Source organism: Cynocephalus volans, chromosome 1, assembly GCF_027409185.1.
Source record: "Cynocephalus volans isolate mCynVol1 chromosome 1, mCynVol1.pri, whole genome shotgun sequence".
Classification (NCBI taxonomy): domain Eukaryota; kingdom Metazoa; phylum Chordata; class Mammalia; order Dermoptera; family Cynocephalidae; genus Cynocephalus; species Cynocephalus volans.
In genome coordinates, this window is record NC_084460.1 from 102,918,221 (window position 1) to 102,941,349 (window position 23,129).

The following is a 23,129-nucleotide window of genomic DNA, read 5'->3' on the forward strand; positions in this document are numbered from 1 at the left end:
GTAGCCCACAGATCAAGAAGCCTTGTTCAGCTGCCATTAGTATACAAGTACTGTGTTGATGCTCTTGTTAGAAGAATTGTGAAAATCTATAGTTTATCTTTTAAAAATGTTCACCAACTTTTCCTTAAAAACATAAATATCTACAAAACAAAAGGCAAAAAGAAAAAAAGCCATGAGTATTTGACAACTGGAAAGAAAAAATTTTATGCCAGTAATTTCCATTCTATGCATTTTTAAAGAACTTATTTTATTATAGCAGTTTTAGGTTCACAGAAAAATTAAAGAGAAGGTGTCCTATATACTCCCTCCCTATACCCCTTGCCCCCACATATATATAGTCTCCCTCATGATCAGTATTCCCTACCAGAGTGGTACATTTGTTAAAATTGATGAACCTACATCAACAAATCATCACCCAAAGCCCATAGTTTACATGAGGGTTCATTCTTAGTAGTGTACATTCTATAGGTTTGGACAAATGAATAATGGCATGTCCAGCATGATAGTATCATACAGAATATTTTCACTGCCCTAAAATTTCTGTGCTCTGCCTATTCATCCCTCTCCCCACCTCTCATTCCCTAACAACCACTGATCTTTTTATTGTCTCCATAGGTTTGCCTTTTTTAGAACATCAGATAGTTGGAATCAGTATATGAACTTTTCAGATTGGCTTCTTTCACTTAAAAATATGCATTTAAGTTTCCTCCATGTCTCTTCAGGGCTTGATAGCTCATTTCTTTTTTAGCACTTAATTTGTCATGTTCTGGATGTAACAGTTTATTCATTCATTCAGCTACTGAAGGATACCTTGGTTGCTTTCAAGTTTGGACAATTGTGAATAATGCTGCTGTAATCATTTGTGTGCAGGTTTTTGTGCAGACATAAGTTTTCATCTCTTTTGGGTAAATACCAAGGAGCCTGATTGCTGCATTGTAATGGTAAGAGCATGCTTAGTTTTGTAAGAAATAGACAAATTGTTTTCCAAAGTGGCTGTACCATTTTGCACTCCCACCAGCCACTCCTGTTGCTCCACATTTTTATTAGCATTTGGTGTTGTCAGTGTTCTGGATTTTGGCCATTCTAATAGATGTGTAGCAAAGTTATTATTGTTTTAATTTTCATTTTCCCAATGACATATAATGTGGAGCATATTTTCATATGCTTATTTGCCATCTGTATATCTTCTTTGGTGAGGTGTCTTATGATCTTTGGCACATTTTTTAATTGGATTGTTTGTGTTTTCTTATTGTTGAGTTTTAAGAGGTTTGTTTTTTTTTTTTTTTCTTTTGGACAATTTGGGTAATAGTCCTTTAACAAATATGTCTTTTGCAAATATATTCTCTCGGCCTGTGGCTTCTCTTTTTATTCTAACTTTTTTAAAAAATTTCTTCTAGTGCTTGTATTTCTGGATCTCATAAAACAGAAGTTTTACTAGAAAAAATGTGAGGTGGTAAGTATAAAATTTCTTGAAATAAAAAGAACACTAGATTGTGAGTTACAGGCTACCTGATCGTGGAGAAGTCATTTAATCTCCCTCATCCTCAATTTCCCTAGATTGAAATGGAACTGTAAATATTTTCCCTGCCTCTCAATAACTGTGTTCTGAGGATCAAATATGATGTGAGCGAATATACTCTATTAGAGTAAAATTTTAGAAATAATGATTTCATTAGTAAACTTTTTTTAAAAAAATCTTAAACTAGAAGGAAAATCTTCATGAAAAGTGATACAGACCAATGAAAGCACCTCATTCTATCTCAGAAGTGATATACTGCTTTAATGTTCAGTTTCCTTCAAGAGTTGTCCTTTAATTACTTTCTAGGGCTAAGCATTTGAGTTTATACTAGAGAATGTCTTTTTTATGCACCTAAAGTGTAACTGAAGATCACTTTAGAGTGAATCAGCTTCAGCATTCACAGGATTACAACAGGAAGGAAGCAGTTTCTAAACTAACTTTCCTGTTGTTCCTCAAAAATAGTCATAACAGGGCAAAAGCAGTTACTTGCTGTATTATTCAGAGCATAAATTATATACTCCAAAATATAATTAGCACTTGTATTTGTAATAGTTAGCTACATTTTCTGGTTATGTATCTATCAAATTTTCATTTTAATAGTGATGACTCATAATGAAATTATGCATTCATCATTCCATTCATTAAACCATTTCACTTGCAAGCTGTGCGTATAAACTCCAAATTCTATGTGCATGTGATTGCATCACTCTCACCCAGTCTCCAGTTCTCAACCTAATATTTGTTAACACATACAAAGTCTTTCTGGAACAAGTTTTCTTATGTGCATTCAGAGAGCAGATGCTGCTGCAATGTTATCAAGTTACAGATGCACAGGGCATTCTTGCTGAATGTGTTTAGTGATATAGCCCTGAAATATCAGTTCAGTTTCTGCCTTCTGCTAGCCCAAACTTCATTCTCCAGGGAACTATCTAGAAAAGCAATGCTAAGAGTTACTAAATTCAATTCTCAGATCAGCTGTTTTCAAAAAGGTAGAACAAGCTTTTAACAAATTCAGCATAAGTTCTTTCTTGTTGAAGAAGGTGTGAGCTCTAAAGACACTTTATTATCTGAAACTTCATTATGGGGTAGAACTAAAGCAACAGTCATTGGAATGTGATTCAAAAAGCAAAAAACAAGAAATTCTATCTTACTAATAATCTCCACTTATCCACGGGGCATACGTTCCAAGATCCCCAGTGGATGCCTGAAACTTGAGATAGCACCAAACTCTATATATACTATGTTTTTGCTGTACGTACAGACCTATGATAAAGTTTAATTTATAACTAGGCACAGTACAAGATTAACAGCAATAACTAATAATAAAATAGAACAATTATAGCATACTGTAATAAAAGTCATGTGAATGTGGTCTGTCTCTCAAGATATCTTATTACACTGCACTACCCTTCTTCTTGTGATCATGTGAGATGATATAATGCCTATGTGATAAGATGCAGTGGCTGAATGACAGAGTCATTGTGATGTAGTGTTAGGCTACTATTGACCTTCTGATGACAAAGGGAGGAGCATCTGCTTCAGGTGATCCTGGATCATTGAACCAGGATGATGCTAATGGTTGGATGTCAGGAACAGACAAAATTGATGTTTGAGGATCCTACACAGTTGAAGCATTGTGGGTTTTTTTGCCAAAACCTTCTGGTTTTGGTTTCTGAGAGCACGTTCTTCACTCTGTACACTGTGCCTGGCTTTATCACATGCCCTGAGCGTTACACATAGTACCAGAGTTGATCCGTCCTGCCATATTCTGTGCCCTGGTGCCTCCTTTGCACTTTTACGAATATAAGTTCTATTGGGCATCTTCTTCCAGAAGATCCTGGTTTCATCACAATTGCAGACTTGCTTTGGATGGTATCCTTTCTCCTTAATCAACTTCTTTAAATCTGCCAGAAATGTGGCAGCAGCTTCTTCATCAGCAGACACAACCTTTCCAGTAACTTTTACGTTTTTCAGTCCAAATTTATTTCTGAATTCGTGTAATTATCCCTCCCTTGCAGTAAATGGCTCGGTGTAACTCATTTCAGGGAATTCCTTGCTGAAGTCTTCATATAGTCTCAAAGCTTTCTGGCACAACATGTTGCTGTCAATCGGATCATGTTTTCTGTTCATGTCTTCTACCCGCAAATTTCATGCCTTTTCCATCTTAACTAAGCACTTATCACACGGTGTGGCCATAACTTTTGCAGTTTGAGTTACAACAGTGAAACTAGCAGTAATTTAATTTTCCTTCTTTACAATTTCATGGATAGATTTGTTTTTACAATAGATCTTAACCTCAACGTAAGATTTTTTTTCTTCTTTTCTTATTTAGATGAAAACTTTTACCTTTTCACTTAAAGGAAGCACTTTGAGATTTCTTTTTGGCATATCTGAATTGGCAGCATCACTACTCTTGTCCTTCCGGGCTATCACTAAGTAAAACAAGGGTGACTTGGACATAGACACTGCAATACCACAGTATCCGATAGCCGAGGAGGCTACTGAGTGAGTGAGGGGCAGGAGCATCTCCAGCGTGCAGACGCTGGACACAGGCGTGACTCAGCCCAGGCGGACAAAGCAGGAGGGCACGAGATCAGAACAGCCCGCAATTTAAAACTTATAAATCGTTTATTTCTGGAATTTTCTATTTAATATTTTTGGACCACTGCTGACTGAGTAAATGAAACCAAGGGAAGTGAAACCGCGGATAAGGGGGGACTACTGTATACGTGAAGACTTCAAAAAGTTCATGGAAAGATTTATATTATCTTTTAATTCTATTTTTCCACGAATTTTTTGAAGTATCTGCATATGATTCCATAAAAGAAATTCTTCTTTCTTCCATCTCCCCTCTATGTTTCCTATCCAGGCTGCCTTTCTCCCTCTTTTTTCTTTCCTCCTCTTCTTTCCTGTGTGCCCCTTTCCTCCCCTGTAATCATTCATTTTACTCTTTCCTCCTGCTCAGGAACAACTACCCTGCCGTGTCACACACCTTGTCCCAAATTACTTTACAACAGCCACTCTTTTTTCATTTTAACATTCAAGCAGGCTAACAGAACGACGTTTCAAAATCAGGCCTCCTTCCTCCAAAGCCTGTGCCTTCTTCCACGCCACCTCAACAAATTCTTCCCTCCCTTCCTCATAGATCTCTTTTCTCTTTTCCTCTTCTTTCCCTCCCTTGGGCTTTCCTTCCTCATTTCCTGCTCCGTTACCTCAACAAACCTTCTTCTGGCCCACTCCCGCTCCCACCCAGTAACCCCCTCCTTTCTGCAGAGGTCTTTGCTCCTCCTGAAACAGTCTCCCTAAAGCATCACTAACCACCCATGCCCTTGTCCCACCTTCTTACTTCCTGCCGGGATCCAAATACTATCCATTTATTTCTTATATTATGAGCAGCTGTTTTTGAATTAACCACAGGTAGGATTGGAGGGAGGTATCCGACTGGGGTATTTCCTGACTTCTCCCCTTCCCCTTCTCCTCTCCTCCTCTCTCTCCCTCCAAATCATATATACGGTGCTTATCATGGTGTTTCGGTTATAATTTAAATATTTCCTTATGTTTGAAAAAAAATATTTTGGATAGACAATTTATAATATTGCTCTCCCATCATTTTTTAAAGAGAATAAATATCATACTTAATATTTCTCCTGAAATAATGCTTCTCCCACTAAAATTTTTCATATACGTACCAACAAATTCATTTTGGAATTTGTGTACTCTCACTTCTGTGGTGTCAATTACTCCAGTTACAAACTGTGAAACTGAGGTACTAAAATCCCAATAATTTTGTATTCCCCAGATTCCTTACAACTGTGAAAATTTAATTACTCTGGTAAGAAAGTTTCTTTTGGATGATCATGCGGTTAGTGAAAGGTCTCAGGCACTTACCATAGAAAAAATATATATTTTTTTTAATTTAAAGAACTAAAATTTGAGAAAGTGTTCTTTTCTTGTCCCACCAACTTAATGGGCTCAGAATTATTTTTTTGAAATTTAAATTGTAGTATTTTTTGACTTTGGTTTTGTCCCAGGGAAACCACTGTAAGGATACTTGATACAAATGAAATATGGTTATTGTTTGTGATACAATGAGATTTTTCCACAATGAGATTTTTTTCCTGAGAAGAAATTATGACCAGCCAAATAACAAATAAAATTCATGTACAATCAGGGCATGTTCAAACCAGCAACCAAGAGTTTAGAAAAGGAAAGAGAGAGAAAAGGGGGGAAAATGGTATCTTTCTTTTATCAGTTATCTGAACAATTTACATATTCAGTTCTTGCAATAGTAAAATAATAGACACTGTGAGCTGATCATTACAGCATTTCTAGATAATAAAACTATCTGTAGTTAAATACTGATGATTCATAACCATGCCCTTTGAGATTTTGTTTTCGTAGCTTGTTTGTAGTAGTTTTTGTTTGTTTGTTAATCTCTGCTCATATTTAATTCTGTAGACCAGTATTGTATATTTCTGACCGTATTACATCTGCTACTCTCTCTAAGCCCCTCCCCTGGAGTGGACCACTACGTTTCCATAGTAACTGTTACAAAACTATTGTTCCTGGGGTAGCAGGAGGGGAGAAAGAAAAGCAGAAGAAAAAGACTAAATCTGGGTAGTTGGAGAATAAAACATCCTCAACACTACTGCAAGCTACGACGAACTTTTTTCTGCTTCCTTATTTGGAAAGGTACTTAGAACTTTTCAAAGTAGCATTTCCAGACAAATAATACTCTCCTCTCTCTGAGACCAATGGTAGGAAATCCCTCTTCTATCTTCCATGACCATGACAGTCCAGAGTGGATCAAGGTAATGTACACATCCCCATCCCTTCCACCCACCGTTCATTCTTTCCATTTTGACAGTAGTGCATGGCATATGATTGCTTCAAACTGGAACACAAAGCTTTGTAATTCAGCATGAAAAAATCACTTACTGAACTCATTGATCTATTCAGTCCATTGGATATGTAATTTGAGGTATTGTGTAAATGTATACCCTAAGTCATACCTCAGTAATGATGAGAACTTCTCTTATTTGGATTGATTCTCTTACCTCAGTCTAGAGAACACTTATTTTTGTAGCTGGGAAGAGCAGGAGTCCCTCGCTGGGAGCAAAAGAACCGTTTGGGGAATCCTAGAGTATTTATTCCCATGTTCACCTTCCATGCAGAAATACCTGTTTGCAAAAGGAATTCTTTTGCTAAAGAGGATTTGGAAATCTGATCCAGTAGACAGGGTAGCATCGGTCTAGGTCTCAGTCTCGGAAGGAATCTGAGCCCTCTCTCCCTTTTTAATATGAGAATTCGAAAGCAGTGGGGAAGTGATGTTGGACCTATCACAGCATTGCTAACAGACAGCCTATTACAGTATTTAATAAAAACAGAAACAGCATGCCTATCATAGGCTAATAAATCCTACCTCCTGCACGCTTTAAAAACAGTATGAAGCAGCTCTAACGGAGCTTCGGATAACTAATGGCAAGCATGGCTGTCTAGCGTGCCTGTCACTCCTATTGTCCTTCCAAACTCTTTCAGACATTTTGAGCAGGGAGTATGAAAGCTATGAGTTAGCAAGGGTTGTGACATTAATGGTCCACAAAGGCTTTAGGCACGAGAAGTAATGATGATTACCAGTGGCTATTGGGAGGACTGCACTGGATTGCTGTCACTAAAAATTAAGCGTGGCTTTTGAGGAAGATGTGACAACTACCGGAGGTAGGATTTGCATGTATAACAAAGGGATCTGTTGCTGTTCCGTGCTTTTTGTTTGCTCTGTGCTGTGTGGGTCGTGAATCCTGAATCGCAGCCAGGTGCGGACTGAGAGGAAGGAAGGGGAGAGAGAGGGGAGTGGGAGACGGTCTGCTTAGAGCAAAACACAGTGGATAGTGTTGTTTTATGGCAGAAATGCCTCGAGGACAAACTGGCTCCAGCCTCGTAGCCTGCTGAGTGTGCATTCCACGTTGCTTTTCCTGTGGAGTAGAATGTTTAGAGGTCATGGAGAAAACAGTTTGTCTCTTATCTCTGATGCCAGCTGGGCTGTCGGTAGGGTTGAGTGAAGACTTTGGTGTGTGGGAAGCATAAAGGTCCAAGAAAAATTAAAAAGGGGAAGCTGTCCTTAAGACTTGAAACCTGTTAGGTAAAATATTCTATTCCCATGGTCAATGTGCTTTGATGGCCAGAGTCTAATTTTTAAAGAAGGAAATTGGAAGACTATAATGTATTTCTCTGATAAAGAACTCTTTCGGATTTAATCTATCATAAAAGAAAATTGGGTACTTTCGTCCATTTTGCATATTGAAAGGCTGATCCACATTGTTTTGTGTTACAGCAGAGCAAGAGTTTTAAACTAAAAAGAGGGGCTTTCTTTCTGTTCCTGCTCTTGCTTTTGAACTGCCGGGGCTGCAGATGGAAATGGTGATTCATTAGAGGTTATGAACTTGACGTTTTACTTTTTTTTTTTTTTTTCTTAAATAAACGTCATGAAAGTACAATTCTCCTTGAAAGATGAGAGGGGCAGCTGGGTGCCACAGTCCGGTGGATAATGAGTAGATTGCAGAGGAAATTATACTACTTTATACTTTACATGGGATCGGTATAGCTCAGTCAGAAAAGGAGATGTCAGAAAACCACAGGGTGAGATTTTTAAATCAAAAGTGCAATGATCAAAAACCAATGTTTCCCTAACTTGATCTGTGGTGCAAGTTTCAGCCTTTGTCATTGCATATGACCCTCAATGTGAAGTGGCATAAACATAGTGAGTGAATTTCTCAGTGCTGTGCATTGTTTTCCTGATGGACTTCACAAACTCCAAGATGTAAAGATGTTGGTTTATATTTTGAAAAACTCTTTGTTCTGATGCATTGATTTGGTTATGATGAATGGCAAAGATACATGAAATAATTGTATATTTATAAAAGAATGTAATATTCTTCAAATGCATCTAAAACTTCTCTATTAATGGAGTATTAACTAGAAATAAAAGTAAAAGACAATTATAGTATTTTTGTTTTGAGCTAAATTGTAGAATTAAGGCTAAGTGGGGCTTTTGCTCTTCTCTAATGCAGTTGAGTTTGTGCATTTGTGAACTTCTGTGTATATACCTCCATTCACATACAGAGTTGAAATCATTGCTCCATAATGGGTGGTATCTATGTTAAAGTTATGTGTTTGTTTTTTCTAGCAGTGTGATGGATATTATTAAACTAGCCGAAATCTCTGGACTGGTCTTTATGTGACTACGAGTACATGTTCATAAAATGACTGCATAGAATTCCCGGAGCATTTGATGGCTATGACATAGTTTTCTACTTCTATGTGGCCAGTGAAATGTGTGACCTTGACCTTGTAAAGTCCCTTTCTCTAGCCAATTGAGCTCACCAGTCAAGAATCCATGTATAAAAAGAGAGAGCTGGAAATACATGAACACAAATACACAAATATATTTTATTCACTGTTGTCAGAAGTTTACAACTGGATATTATTTCTATTGTTTTCATTAATTTCATTAATTTTGAAGGGACTTTCACTGGTGTGGTCTTACTAGTGTCTTCTGAATCTAATTGCATCAAGTGTTTAGAGGCAATTCATGCCATGAAAATTGTCAACAGGAGAAATTATTTTGCTGTGGTCATGCTCCTAACACTTTACTGATAAACTAAAATGGTTTTTCACAATTTTCACAGATTTATGGGGAAAAGTTCCTATACTAAATCTTGATGGTATATGTGTCTAGACTGTACTCCTACAACATGAAAAATATTGGGGAGATGTGATTTTTTTTCCTTATAAGCTGTGGGGAAAGCCAAATCAAGTAATTTAGTCAAAACAGTCTACTTTATATCACAAATTAATTTCATTGCCCATTTACTGTGGTAGATATCAGCCAAAGCATTTCCAGATATTCCTCCCTTTCGGTTTCTGCTACATCTAGTAATGAAAAACAAACAATTCTCCAGCTATACAGAAAGCAAATCTGGAATCCATTCTGACTTAAAGAATAAAGCTTTGCTTTAATCAGTCTTGTTTTCTAAGTCCCCATGGGTAGCACAGCCGTCATATCAGTCACCAAGACACTTAGAATCCAGAGTTCTTCATGCTCTCTGTCTCTCTCATATACACATGCAGTTATTATCCTACTTTATTGGAAGATATTGGACCAGACATTTCTCAGACTAACAGAATGTTCTCTTTAATCATCTCTTTCCTTTCATCAAAATATGATGAAAAATGGATCTTCTAAAAATTTTCCTATTATATCAAATAAAAAAGTAAACAATAATGTATATATAACATAATCCTAATTTTATTAATATATATGTGTGTATGAAAATACTTTTAAAAAATGCACAAAAGTGTTAGCAGCAGTTATCTCAGTGTGGTGTAATTGGTGCATTTTATTCTCTTTATTCATTTGCATGGCTGCTAATTTTTTTTCAAAGAGCATGTGTTATATTAACAGCTACAAGAAGACTTATCTATGTCTCCTTTTCCAATTATGTGGCCATCTTTGTTCATCTTGCTTCGTGTCATGTAATATGCTTCACTCCAAATTCCAAAGTCATTTGTTTTTCCAAGCAACACTGAGCAGTGGTGCCATTCTCCTGTCAGAGCCCCTTTCTCTTGGGATTTCTTAATATGTCATGGAAAACTCAGCATCATCCTTTCCCAGAGACTGACTCCTACCACAAAACTCAGATTTCCTGGAAAAGAAGATTGTGTGTGTGTGATTTTTCCTTATTTTATAAATAGAGAATTTTTCAATTTCCTTTGCTGATTTCTTGTTATCTTCTTAGTCTTTAAATGTTAGAGTATTCCACGCTCAACTATAAATCTCTTCTTTATCTGTACTTAAGCCCTAAATAAACCCAATCCTGTCTCGTGACCTTAGGAACTATCCATATACAGACAGCTCACAAATTCTAATCCTGAATCTGAACGTTTCCTCTAAGCTCCATACCCATATCCAACTACCTACATAACATTGCCACTCAAATTTCATATAAGCATCTCATACTTATCATGTTCAAAATAAAATTTCTGAATTTCCACACAAAATGTCTTCTTCCCAGATTTTTCTCGATGTATATAAATAGAAACTCCATCGTGCCACTTACTCAGAAGAAAGATCTTAGAGATCTCTTTGATCCTCTCTTTCCTTCACATGTCACAGAAAGTCTCATTGCCTCTACCTTCAAACTGTATCTAGGGTTTAGCTTCTTATTATCATTTCTACTGCTACCACTCTGGGAAAACTACCAACTCAGATTAGTGCATTTTTTCACAGTGGGGTTGTTGCTTCTGTCTCTCCCTGCTCCCCAACACATATTTGATTCCGTATCCAATACCAGTGGTCATTTCAAAATTGAAGTTAAAGCATATCTTCTGCTCAGAAGCCTCCATTGTCTTCTTATCTGACTGCAGTTAAAATCCAAAGCCTCTCAATGGTCCACAGGCCCTGGAATGATCTGGTTTCTCCCTGGACTCGTCTGCTACCACTCTCCCGTTCCCATCAACTTCAGCCACACTGGCCTCCGGGCTAGTTCTCAAACCTACCCAGCACTCTCAAACCTCAGGGCCTTTGGCTTTGTTGCGCCTGCCACCTACAAAATTCTTCCCCTCGAGAGCCACCTCGCTCAGTTTCTCACTTTTTTCAGGACTCTACTAAATGCCCCTTTATCAGAGAAGACTTCCCTGAAAACCGTCTTTCAAATTACACCTCCTTACATATTTCTAATGCTTAGCCAGTGCTTCCTTTTTCTCCTGAATACCATGTTTCCCCAATATAATACATGCTAAGTTTTTATTGTCCGTCTCCCTTCTGCTGGAATGTAAACTCTATGAAAGCAGGGATTTTGCTTTGTTCCCTGATGTATTTATAGCATGTAGAATAAGGCCTCTTAGGTAGTAGGTACTTAATAAGCAATTGTTAAATGAATAAGTCGTTGTATGTAGAAACTGAATGTTTTCCTCCATGAAAATCCATTTAGCAGCATTAGATTTCAAGCATAAGTTATTCGATCTCAAAGAAGGAGCTCTGTGCCATAACACCCTGTTATTTTTCCAAAAAATAAAAGACATTGAACACCTTCAAGAAAGATTCATGAAGATGATTTTCTTTCCCCTCCCTGCACAGGTGGGGGAAAAAAATCACATCAGTAATTCCAAACCATGTCACAGCAAATAAAAATTCAATTTGCCTGAATTTGATCTTATCCAAAAGATGACTTCTATTTCAAAAAGGACATCTTCACAGATCCCCTGTACAAGTGATTATGGATGCAAACATGTCTTATATTTTCTCTGCTCTCCCCTGGTGATGACGGAGGGGATGGAGAGGAAGGTCTGGCTGGGGTCAGTTTGCCTTTCTGAGGGTATAAACCCCAGTAGCCTATGTGGCAATAGGAATCAACCAATAATAATCAATATTGTACTCTTCATTTACATTCTCTCAAAATCAGCATGGCACAATCTCAGTCTGTTTAACAGTGACCTCTCTACCATTAATAAAGTATGTCTTCAAATAATTAAACTATAATAAAATAATCTTATTGTCCAAATTGGGTATAAGAAATAATAGCCAATATTTCTGGAATGTTTTAGAATCTAGAGAGGAAGTATGATGTGAAAAGGACACAGCATCTGAGACAAGCACGAGTTTTAGTAATAGATAAACTTGGTCTGAGTCTCACCTTCTCTACTTCATAGCTATGTAACTTTGGGCAAATTCTCAAAATTGTATGGAGCCTGAGTTTCCTCACTGGCAATTGGTGATAGCGATACCTACCTCTTTGGGTTGAAGATTAAATGTGATAATGTGTACCACTTCTCCATTAGAGTACCTGGCCCAGAGGAGGAGCTTAAAAAGTAGTAGTTTTCTCATGGCTATTGTCATTCAGTCTTCACAGCATGCCTCAGCAGGAGAGAACATACTTTCCATTGAACAGATAAGAAAACTAAGGTGTAGAGAAATTAATTAAATTGCTCAAGGTCAAAGAGCTAGTAAGCTATCAAAATTTACTCTCCCTTCAGCCATAGAGACTCCTGATAAAGAGAATGTCAGATTAAACACCTTTAATGTACTTAGTGACTGAAGGCTGCCAGTGATTAGGACAATTTTTTTTAAAGGAAGAATCTGAAGAGACTTTTTCCCCTGTGAACAGTATGGATGCTTTATGTATTCCTGCCCTAAACAAAGAGTAGACTCAAACTCTTGTGAAACAAATTAAATGAATGCAGATTGACAAATTAAGAAACCACAGGGGGCTGGCCGGTTGCTCAGTTGGTTTAGAGGGCGGCCTGTAACAAATTAAGAAACTTCAGTCTCTAGACCTGCTGTACAATGGAGCGTGGGAAAACCAGCTTCCAAGCCCTGAATACCTTGGTTTGCATTTCAGTTCTATCTGCTGACAGTTGTTTAACTTTGCTGAGCCTCCCTTTCGTCAATAGAAATGTAGACGGTACATCACTCATGGGATTGTGAGAATTAAATAAAATAATCTATGTCTAGCTGATAGCACCATGCTTGGCACAAATTAAGTGCATAATGCATATTACCTATTAGTATATAACTATTATTATCTATGATGAAACTAAACATTAATTGTGTATATTATGACACTCAGATTTGATTTAAAAATCTCCTTTAGGTTTTATTTCTTGATATTGCATGTCTCCGTATTTATTCAATAGGTATAATTTAAGAATCATCAGCATCAAGGTATCATATAGGACTTCAAAGCTTCGGAGCATCTGACCAGAACCAGAAACAGATTTTCCTGAAATGTGTGACATTTACCCATTTCTTCTTAGACTTAAAATAAGAGAAGCAATTCTGGAAAAATCAATGAAAATGTCTAACTCTCTGAAATACTGAACCCAATTTTATAGATTCTTGTACCAGAGACAGGTGGAACTTCAGTGGAGTGCCGTCCCTTGGCCTTGTCAGTCTTCAGCTTTTACACTTCCCAGGTCTTCACTCTGCCTATGGCTGCGCTGGCTGAATCCCTGAGAAACTGACCAGATAAATGCACAATTATACGATGTAACATGCACAACATGCTGAAGCTAGCAATAAGCATCATCAATTTTTCTAGATTTAGCATTATTGTACTGTTTTTTTAATGCAAAGAGTGTTTTATATAATTACTCAATAAAAATATCAGCACCTCCAATTAAACTCTCAAATACTGATCTACTACATAGGTTAAAATATTTTCTTTTCTTCAGTCAATTCTAGACTTCATCCTGCACTAAATAACTTCTCAAATTTCAGATTCCTGAAGCTTGGTTTTGCAGCTAATGGTTGTATATTTGTGGATGTTTTCTTTAATTTTTTAAAACATTTTTCAAATCCCCTCTGTAAGTGCAAGTGGTCCTAACAGTAGTATCTCTGTCTAAAAGTGTGGATATGCCTTGTCATAAAATTGTCAGATTTTTAAGGTTTGATTTTTTTTTAATCTTCACATGGTTTTGCTCCTTTTTGTTCCAAGAATACCCTGTGCATAATTCTCCTATGGCCCCTATTCCACTGTGCTGTGATCTTTGGTTCACTTAGCTGCCTCTCCTCCCCGCTCCATTAAACTGTAAGTCCCTGGAAGGTTAAGGACTGGGTCATAGTCATCACAGTATTTCCAGTGCTTAGCAGAGTTCCTGGCAGTAGGTAATGTTCAATAAGTGTTTCCTGAATGAATGAATCAATGATATCTGTGCTAGATTTCTCAATGCCCAGTTTGACCTAAGGACGGTAAATGACCAATTGGAAAAATAAATCATACACCTCAGAAATAGAGTGTTCCGTGGAACTATTTCGTAATAATAAAGCCCTGGACCTGCCATGTGCTTACTAACCTCTCATTCACCTGTCCTCTCATATCTTCTTGTTATATTCTCAGGGCCATATCAGACGTTCTTTTTGACCGTTTTCTTCTCCTTTCCTCTCTGCTATCTGCCCGCAGCTGCTACCCTAACTTTCTAAAGCACATGGTGGGAACTTCCATTCCAAGCTGACTTCAAGTCTGACAGCTCAGATAGCAAATGCCTAAACCCCCTCCTCCTGAGAGCCAGGGAGACGGATGAGCCTGGGTGAGAATTTCAGCTCAGGGGGAGGGGAGGGAATAAATCAGCTGTCAAAACGTCAAGCCTGCCAACTGCTTAGGAAAAAAAAGAGAAGAAGATGCTTATAATACTGGGCAGGAGGACTTTGGGGTACATTTGTAGGCATTTGTACTAAATAGAGGAAATGTCAGGTGTATCCCACATGCAGTTTCCTTGTCACCTTGGTGTTTTCCTGAATGTGAAATTAAAACTCCAGAAAGTTCTGGACAGGGGGGCTCATTTTCAGTTTTCAACAAATCCATTCAATGAGTAAAAAAGAATACTTAGGCAAGTAGTAAAGTATGTAACTAAAATTTTAAAGTATAATTCTAGACCAAACAATTAGGTTACAAAATTATTGAGCCCAGACACTGTGTGTCTGTCTGTCTGTCTGTTTGTTTGTTTGTTTGTTTGTTTGTTTGCAGGTGAATAGAATTACGTTAGATAGACACAATTTTTTAAGATTAATTTTTGATTAATATATAGTCTCCTCTTCACCCTATCCCCTGAGGTAAAGCCTTATTAGAGAAATCAGGTAAATGTCTTATCTATATTTACCAGGTAGCATGACTAGGGATTTAGGGTTCTAGAAACTACACGAATCTTAATTTCATTGAATCCCCTTTGAGCATGATGGTGTAGATAGGGCTCTTATGGAAGGGGAAGAAAAGAAGAGCTTGTGAGTTCTGATGTTGGCTGTCTCTTCATAGGATCATATATTCACAGGCATTTCTGTGACTGGAAATCATTTACAAAACCAGTCCACATAGGATCCCTACAAAGGAGGACTCAATTTGGAAATTTCTCAAAATAAAGCCCTTACTACACTACCCCTGTCTAGGAATTCCCCTGGGCTTGTGACATAGTTCAAGACTCTATAAATAATGAGTTTGGTTTTCTAAGACTTATAAACTCTTTTTTTTTTCATTAAATTTTTCACTGAAAATCTGGGAAAGGTCAAGCACCTGACTTCATAATTCTTATCCACAAAGGTAAAATATCTTCCAGAGTAAAGCTCTTAGAACATTAAAAATAGCCAGCAATTCAAATGCAAATCTAGAATCTTCCTTGCTTTTCATCAGATGCAGAGAATCATTCTGGACATGCTGCATAAGGCACTTTATGAACAGGAGAAAGAAGCAGTTGGTAATCTTGCTCAGGAGATCATTCTTGAATGTCGGGAGTTTGGTTTTGCATAAGCATCTGAAAATTTCAGACCATGTGAAGAATGTATAGCTCCATCAAATCCGACTTAAACTTCCTCAGAGGGATTGTATTTCTGTAGTCATTGTGGAACTGCTGATTGTCTTTGGATTTTTCTTCATCTCCTGATATATTTTAAATAAAGAAATTAGAAGAAGGGGAAAAACTCTGACATCCAGAAGAAACTAATACCTAACTTCAGAGGCAAAATTATAACAGAACAAGTCCATTTTCTTGGTCTCTGTGAAGATGATCAATGCCTGGTTTAACTTTGCTTCCTAGTGTTTTGTTTCGTCCTGTGTGGTGCTTGAGACGAGCTGTGGGAGGCTCTCTGTGTAGACAACTCAAGGTAACTGTTTGCTTTTAAAACATAAAAATAGAACAGCACAGGACTCACCTTTCTGTAATGTATCAAAAGAAAAGTTAAGAGAGAAAAATAAAGTTAATATGCAATAGAGAAGGAAGGTTTAGATAACATTTTACCAAATTTGAAAAAATTATTTTTAGGTGTAGAAAAAATAATAGTAGCCCTGGTACAGGGAAAACTGGCTAGAGAATACCTATTACAACCTGCTTCTCAGTCTTCTAGGTCTATTTCCCCACTGACAAGTGGATTTAGTTTCTGCTGAACTGAAACTGAAAAAAAAAATGGTATGAAGAAAACAGATGTGCTCTGATTTATATGCCTATATGTGTGTAATTTTCATTTCAGACATGTGATGGTGTTTACTATGTTTACTGGGAGATTCTTTTTCCTTGGCTTAATATGCTCAAGTGTCCACATTATTTTTTTGATCCGTTCTCCATCCTGCTACTCTTTAATTTATGGTCTTCATTTCATGTCTGCATTTACTTATTCATTCATTCATTTATTCAACAAATATTTATTAACATCCAGTGTGGACCAGGCACTATGATGGGTATTGGGGTAACGATGTTGAGTCAAATCAGAAATAATCCCCCTTCCCCAGCCATGGAGGATACAGTCCAGTGTAAGAAAGACTTTATTCAAATAATTTCACAAATAAATATAAAATTACAAACGTAATAAGCAAACATTAAGAGGTTTTTTAATTGGAGATATTAATGGAGTCAAGGACGTCAGGGAAAGCTTCTCTGAGAAAGAGAAAATGGAGATGCTAAATGAAAAAATGGCAAAAGTGAAAAAAAAGATCAAGTGTGAAAGCAGCAGGGTTTGAGGAGAAGCTTTCTAGTTAGAGAAACAGTAAGTGCAATGGCTAAAGCGTGGTACATTCACTTACTCAGCACTTAGCACGTGCTTTGCATGTGTGTGTCTGTCTATGTCCTGCCCTCACGGAGCTTACATTCTGGTAAGAAGTAATAAAAAAATAAATAAATAATAATCGAGATTTTAAAAAGCCGTTACAGAGAGTAGGTGAGGATCGTGCCCCTGACAGAGGGCCAGTGTGGCTGGCAGGTGGGAACCAAGCAGCACGTGGGTGGAGAGAAGGCTGGAAAGGCAGAAAACAGCCAGGCTAAGTAGGACCTTACAGGTCACTTTAAGGAGTTTGCCTGTTATTCTAAGCGCAATGGAAAGCCAGCTAGGTAGTAAGATGGGGGCTGACGAGATATTTGTGCTTTGCAAAGGTATCTCTGACTGCAGAGTGGTGATCAAAATGGAGAAGAGCAAGTGTGGATGCCACGAAGCCAGTTGAAAGGCTGTCGCAGCTCGGACCAGGAGGCTGTGAGCCGGTGGGAAGGTGGCCAGAAGGAGACATGTTTAGGAAGTCATTTCATGGAGTTGGTCATGGATTAAATTTGAGAGGACATGAGTAAAGATGAAGGCGGTGTTAAGGATAACTGTAGATTTCCAGCTTGAATAAATGGATAGACGGTAAGCTTAGGGAACACTGAAACAGGACTTCAGTTCCCTTTCATCAAAAAAATTTGGAAATTCTACTCTATACTCTGCCTCCACTTCATATATATAATTTTGTCATGAGACCCTCTCTTCCCTTGACTTTAATTATATTTAGCTGTTTAACTTCTCAGGTCTCCTCCTACCTTATAGTTCTTTCCTGATTTTTCTCCTTTGCTAAGTTTTATTGATTCTCCTTCAAAATATCTTTTGCATCTGTGTCTTTTTTTCTCTCCATACAAAAAAACCCCTTGAATCTCACATCTTGACTATTAAGATAGTTGCTAACTAACCTCTTCGCCTCTGGTCTGATATTTTTTTTTTCCTTTTTATTTTTATTTTTATTTTTTTTTTTGTTCTTTTAATTAATTAATTAATTTTTAAGTTTATTTATTTATTTATTTATTTATAATATTATTTTGTCGATAACATTGTGGTTGATTATTGTTGCCCCTTACCAAAACCTCCCTCCCTCCTCCCTCTCCTCCCTCCCCCCCAACAATGTCCTTTCTGTTTGCTTGTCGTATCAACTTCAAGTAATTGTGGTTGTTATATCTTCTTCCCCCTCACCCCCCCCCCAGTTTGTGTGTGTGTGTGTGTGTGTGTGTGTGTGAATTTATATATTAATTTTTAGCTCCCACCAATAAGTGAGAACATGTGGTATTTCTCTTTCTATGCCTGACTCGTTTCACTTGATATAATTCTCTCAAGGTCCATCCATGTTGTTGCAAATGGCAGTATTTCATTCGTTTTTATAGCTGAGTAGTATTCCATTGTGTAGATGTACCACATTTTCCATATCCACTCATCTGATGATGGACATTTGGGCTGGTTCCAACTCTTGGCTATCTTAAAGAGTGCTGCAGTGAACATTGGGGAACAGGTATACCTTCGACTTGATGATTTCCATCCCTCTGGGTATATTCCCAGCAGTGGGATAGCTGGGTCATATGGTAGATCTATCTGCAATTGTTTGAGGAACCTCCACACCATTTTCCATAGAGGCTGCACCATTTTGCAGTTCCACCAACAATGTATGAGAGTTCCTTTTTCTCCGCAACCTCGGTAGCATTTATCGTTCAGAGAGTTTTGGATTTTAGCCATCCTAACTGGGGTTAGATGGTATCTCAGTGGGGTTTTGATTTGCATTTCCCGGATGCTGAGGGATGTTGAGCATTTTTTCATATGTCTGTTGGCCATTTGTATATCTTCCTTAGAGAAATGCCTACTTAGCTCTTTTGCCCATTTTTTAATTGGGTTGCTTGTTTTTTTCTTGTAAAGTTGTTTGAGTTCCTTATATATTCTGGATATTAATCCTTTGTCAGATGTATATTTTGCAAATATTTTCTCCCACTCTGTTGCTTGTCTTTTAACTCTGTTAATTGTTCCTTTTGCTGTGCAGAACCTTTTAGTTTGATATAATCCCATTTGTTTATTTTTCCTTTGGTTGCCCGTGCTTTTGGGGTCGTATTCATGAAGTCTGTGCCCAGTCCTATTTCCTGAAGTGTTTCTCCTATGTTTTCTTTAAGAAGTTTTATTGTTTCAGGGTGTATATTTAAATCCTTAATCCATTTTGAGTTGATTTTAGTATATAGTGAGAGGTATGGGTCTAGTTTCATTCTCCTGCATATGGATATCCACTTATCCCAGCACCATTTGCTGAAGAGGCAGTCCCTTCCCCAGTGAATAGGCTTGGTGCCTTTGTCAAAGACCAGATGACAGTAAGTGTGTGGGTTGATTTCTGGATTCTCTATTCTATTCCATTGGTCAGTGTGTCTGTTTTTATGCCAGTACCATACTGTTTTGGTTATTATAGCTTTGTAGTATAGCTTAAAGTCAGGTAGTGTTATTCCTCCAGCTTTATTTTTTTTGCTCAGCATTGCTTTGGCTACATGTGGTCTTTTATTGTTCCATATAAATGTCTAGATAGTTTTTTCCATTTCTGAGAAAAATGTCTTCGGAATTTTGATGGGGATTGCATTGAATTTGTATATCACTTTGGGTAGTATGGACATTTTCACTATGTTGATTCTTCCAATTCAAGAGCATGGGATATCTTTCCATCTTCTTGCATCCTCTCTAATTTCTCTCAGCAGTGGTTTGTAGTTCTCATTATAGAGATTTTTCACCTCCTTGGTTGACTGAATTCCTAAGTATTTTATTTTTTTGGTGGCTATTGTAAATGGGCAGGCTTTCTTGATTTCTCGTTCTGCATGTTCACTATTGGAGAAAAGAAATGCTACTGATTTTTGTGTGTTGATTTTGTATCCTGCTACTGTGCTGAAATCATACATCAATTCCAAGAGTTTTTCTTGTGGAGGTTTTAGGCTGTTCGATATATAGGATCATGCCATCTGCAAACAGGGACAGTTTGACTTCATCTTTTCCAATCTGGATGCCCTTTATTTCCTTCTCTTCTGTGATTGCTCTGGCTAGTACTTCCAACACTATGTTGAACAGGAGTGGTGAGAGTGGGCATCCTTGTCTAGTTCCTGTTCTTAAAGGAAAAGCTTTCAGCTTTTCCCCATTCAGGATGATATTGGCAGTGGGTTTGTCATATATGGCTTTAATTATTTGAGATACTTTCCCTCTATACCTAACTTATAGAGGGTCTTTGTCATGAATGAGTGCTGAACTTTATCAAATGCTTTTTCAGCATCTATAGAGATGATCATATGGTCCTTGTGTTTGAGTTTATTAATATGGTGTATCACATTTATTGATTTGCATATGCTGAACCAACTTTGCATCCCTGGGATGAATCCCACTTGATCGTGGTGAATAATTTTACGTATGTGTTGCTGTATTCTGTTTGCTAGTATTTTAGTGAGGATTTTTGCATCTATATTCATAAAGGATATCGGCCTGTAGTTTTCTTTTTTGGTTATATCTTTACCTGGTTTTGGTATCAGGATGATGTTTGCTTCAAAGAATGAGTTTGGGAGATTTGCGTCTGTTTCAATCTTTTGGAATAGTTTGTAAAGAATCGGTGTCAATTCCTCTTTGAATGGTAAAATTCTGCTGTGAATCCATCTGGTCCTGGGCTTTTCTTTGTTGGGAGCCTTCTGATAACAGCTTCAATCTCCTTTATTGTTATTGGTCTGTTCAAATTTTCTGTGTCTTCATGGTTCAGTTTTGGGAGCTTGTGTATGTCCAGAAATTTATCCATTTCCTCCAGATTTTCAAATTTGTTGGAGTATAGTTGTTTATAGTAGTCTTGAATGATTCCTTGTATTTCAGATGAATCAGTTGTAATATCGCCTTTTTCATTTCTAATTTTTGTTATTTGAATCTTCTCTCTTCTTTTTTTTGTTAGCCATGCTAATGGTTTGTCAATTTTATTTATCTTTTCAAAAAACCAACTTTTTGATTCATTGATCTTTTGTATTGTTTTTTGGGTTTCAATTTCATTCAGTTCTGCTCTGATCTTAATGATTTCTTTCCATCTGCTAAATTTAGGTTTGGATTGTTCTTGTTTTTCTAGTTCTTTAAGGTGAAGTGTTAGGTTATTCACTTGCCATCTTTCCATTTTTCTGAGGTGAGCATTTAATGCAATAAATTTCCCCCTTAATACTGCTTTTGCAGTATCCCACAGGTTTTGGTATGATGTATCATTATTTTCATTAGTTTCAATAAATTGTTTGATTTCCTGCTTGATTTCTTCTTGGACCCATATGTCATTAAGTAGAATGCTGTTTAATTTCCATGTGTTTGTATAGTTTCCAGAGTTTCGTTTGTTATTAACTTCTAGTTTTAATCCATTGTGGTCTGAGAAAATACATGGGATAAATCCAATTTTTTTGAATTTGTTGAGACTTGATTTGTGACCTAATATGTGATCTATCTTGGAGAATGATCCATGTGCTGATGAGAAGAATGAATATTCTGAAGTTGTTGGATGGAATGTTCTGTAGATATCTGCCAATTCCAATTGATCTAGAGTATTGTTTAGATCTTGTGTTTCTCTACTGATTCTTTGCCTAGATGATCTAATATTGACAGTGGGGTGTTCAGGTCTCCTGCTATTATGGTATTAGTGTTTCTTTCCTTCTTTAGGTCTAATAGAATTTGTTTTATCAATCTGGCTGCTCCAACATTGGATGCGTACATATTTATGATTGTTATGTCTTCTTGATGGATCAGTCCTTTTATCTTTAAGTAGTGTCCCTCATTGTCTCTTTTTATGGTTTTTAGTTTAAAGTCTATTTTGTCTGATATAAGAATAGCTAGTCCAGCTCGTTTTTCTTTTCTGTTTGCATGGTAAATCTTTTTCCATCCTTTCACTCTTAGTCTATGTGAATCTTTATGGGTGAGGTGGGTCTCTTGTAGGCAGCATATAGTTGGGTCCTCCTTTTTAATCCAGACAGCCAGTCTGTGTCTTTTGATTGGGGAATTTAAGCCTTTTACATTAAGAGTTGTTGTTGAAAGGTGTTGATTTATTCCTAGCATTTTATTGGTCGTTTGGTTGTCTTAGGTGTGTTTTGTTCCTTGCTTTCTGATTTACTGTTTGGTTTCCATGTTTGTTGGTTCCTTAGGTTGTAGGTAGCATTTTTGTTTGTTTGTTTTCTCTTCATGAATGCCATTTTTATTATACTAGTAGGTTTTGATTTTTCTTGGGTTTTTATGGCAGTGGTAGTTATTTTAAAGGAACCAAACTCAGTACTCCCTTGAGGATTTCTTGTAAGGGTGGTCGTGTGGTAGTGAACTCCCGCAGTTTTTGTTTGTCTGAGAAATATACTATTTGCCCTTCATTTCGGAAGGATAGCCTTGCAGAGTAGAGTATTCTTGGCTGGAAATCTTTGTCTTTCAGTATTTTGAATATATCATCCCATTCCTTTCTAACTTTTAGGGTTTGTGATGAAAAGTCTGATGTTAGCCTGATTGGGGCTCCCTTATAGGTGATTTGATGCTTCTCTCTTGCAGCTTTTAAGATTCTCTCTTTGTCTCTGAGTTTTGCCAATTTGACTGTAACATGTCTTGGAGAGGGCCTTTTAGGGTTGAATATGTTTGGAGATCATTGAGCATTCTGGATCTGAAGATCTGTGATTTTTCCTATACCTGGGAAGTTTTCTGCCACTATTTTGTTGAATATGTTTTCAATGCAATCTCCGTTTTCCTCCCCTTCTGGAATACCTATGACTCGGATATTCAAGCGCTTAAGGTTGTCTGATATCTCTCTCAGATTATCTTCAATGTCTTTGATTCTTTTTTCTTTTTTTTTTGTCTGCTTGTGTTATTTCAAACAGCCCATCTTCAAGTTCAGAGGTTCTCTCTTCAACTTCGACAAGCCTGCTGGTTAAACTCTCCGTTGTGTTTTTTATTTCGCTGAAAAACTTCTTCAGTTCAGCAAGTTCTGCTACATTTTTTTTCAGGACATTGATTTCCTTGTACATTTCCTCTTTCAGGTGCTGTATACTTTCCCTCGTTTCATCA

General features: G+C 37.2%; 1 protein-coding gene across 1 annotated transcript in view; it reads left to right on the plus strand.

Annotated features, from left to right (window-relative positions):
* Nucleotides 1–6,974: 6,974 nt before the first annotated feature.
* Nucleotides 6,975–23,129, plus strand: part of KCNMB2 (potassium calcium-activated channel subfamily M regulatory beta subunit 2) — a 272,703-nt gene continuing 256,548 nt past the window's right edge. The window contains exon 1 of the mRNA XM_063113316.1: nt 6,975–7,237. The gene's annotated coding sequence lies outside the window, so the exon portion shown is untranslated. The remainder of the gene's footprint in view (nt 7,238–23,129) is intronic.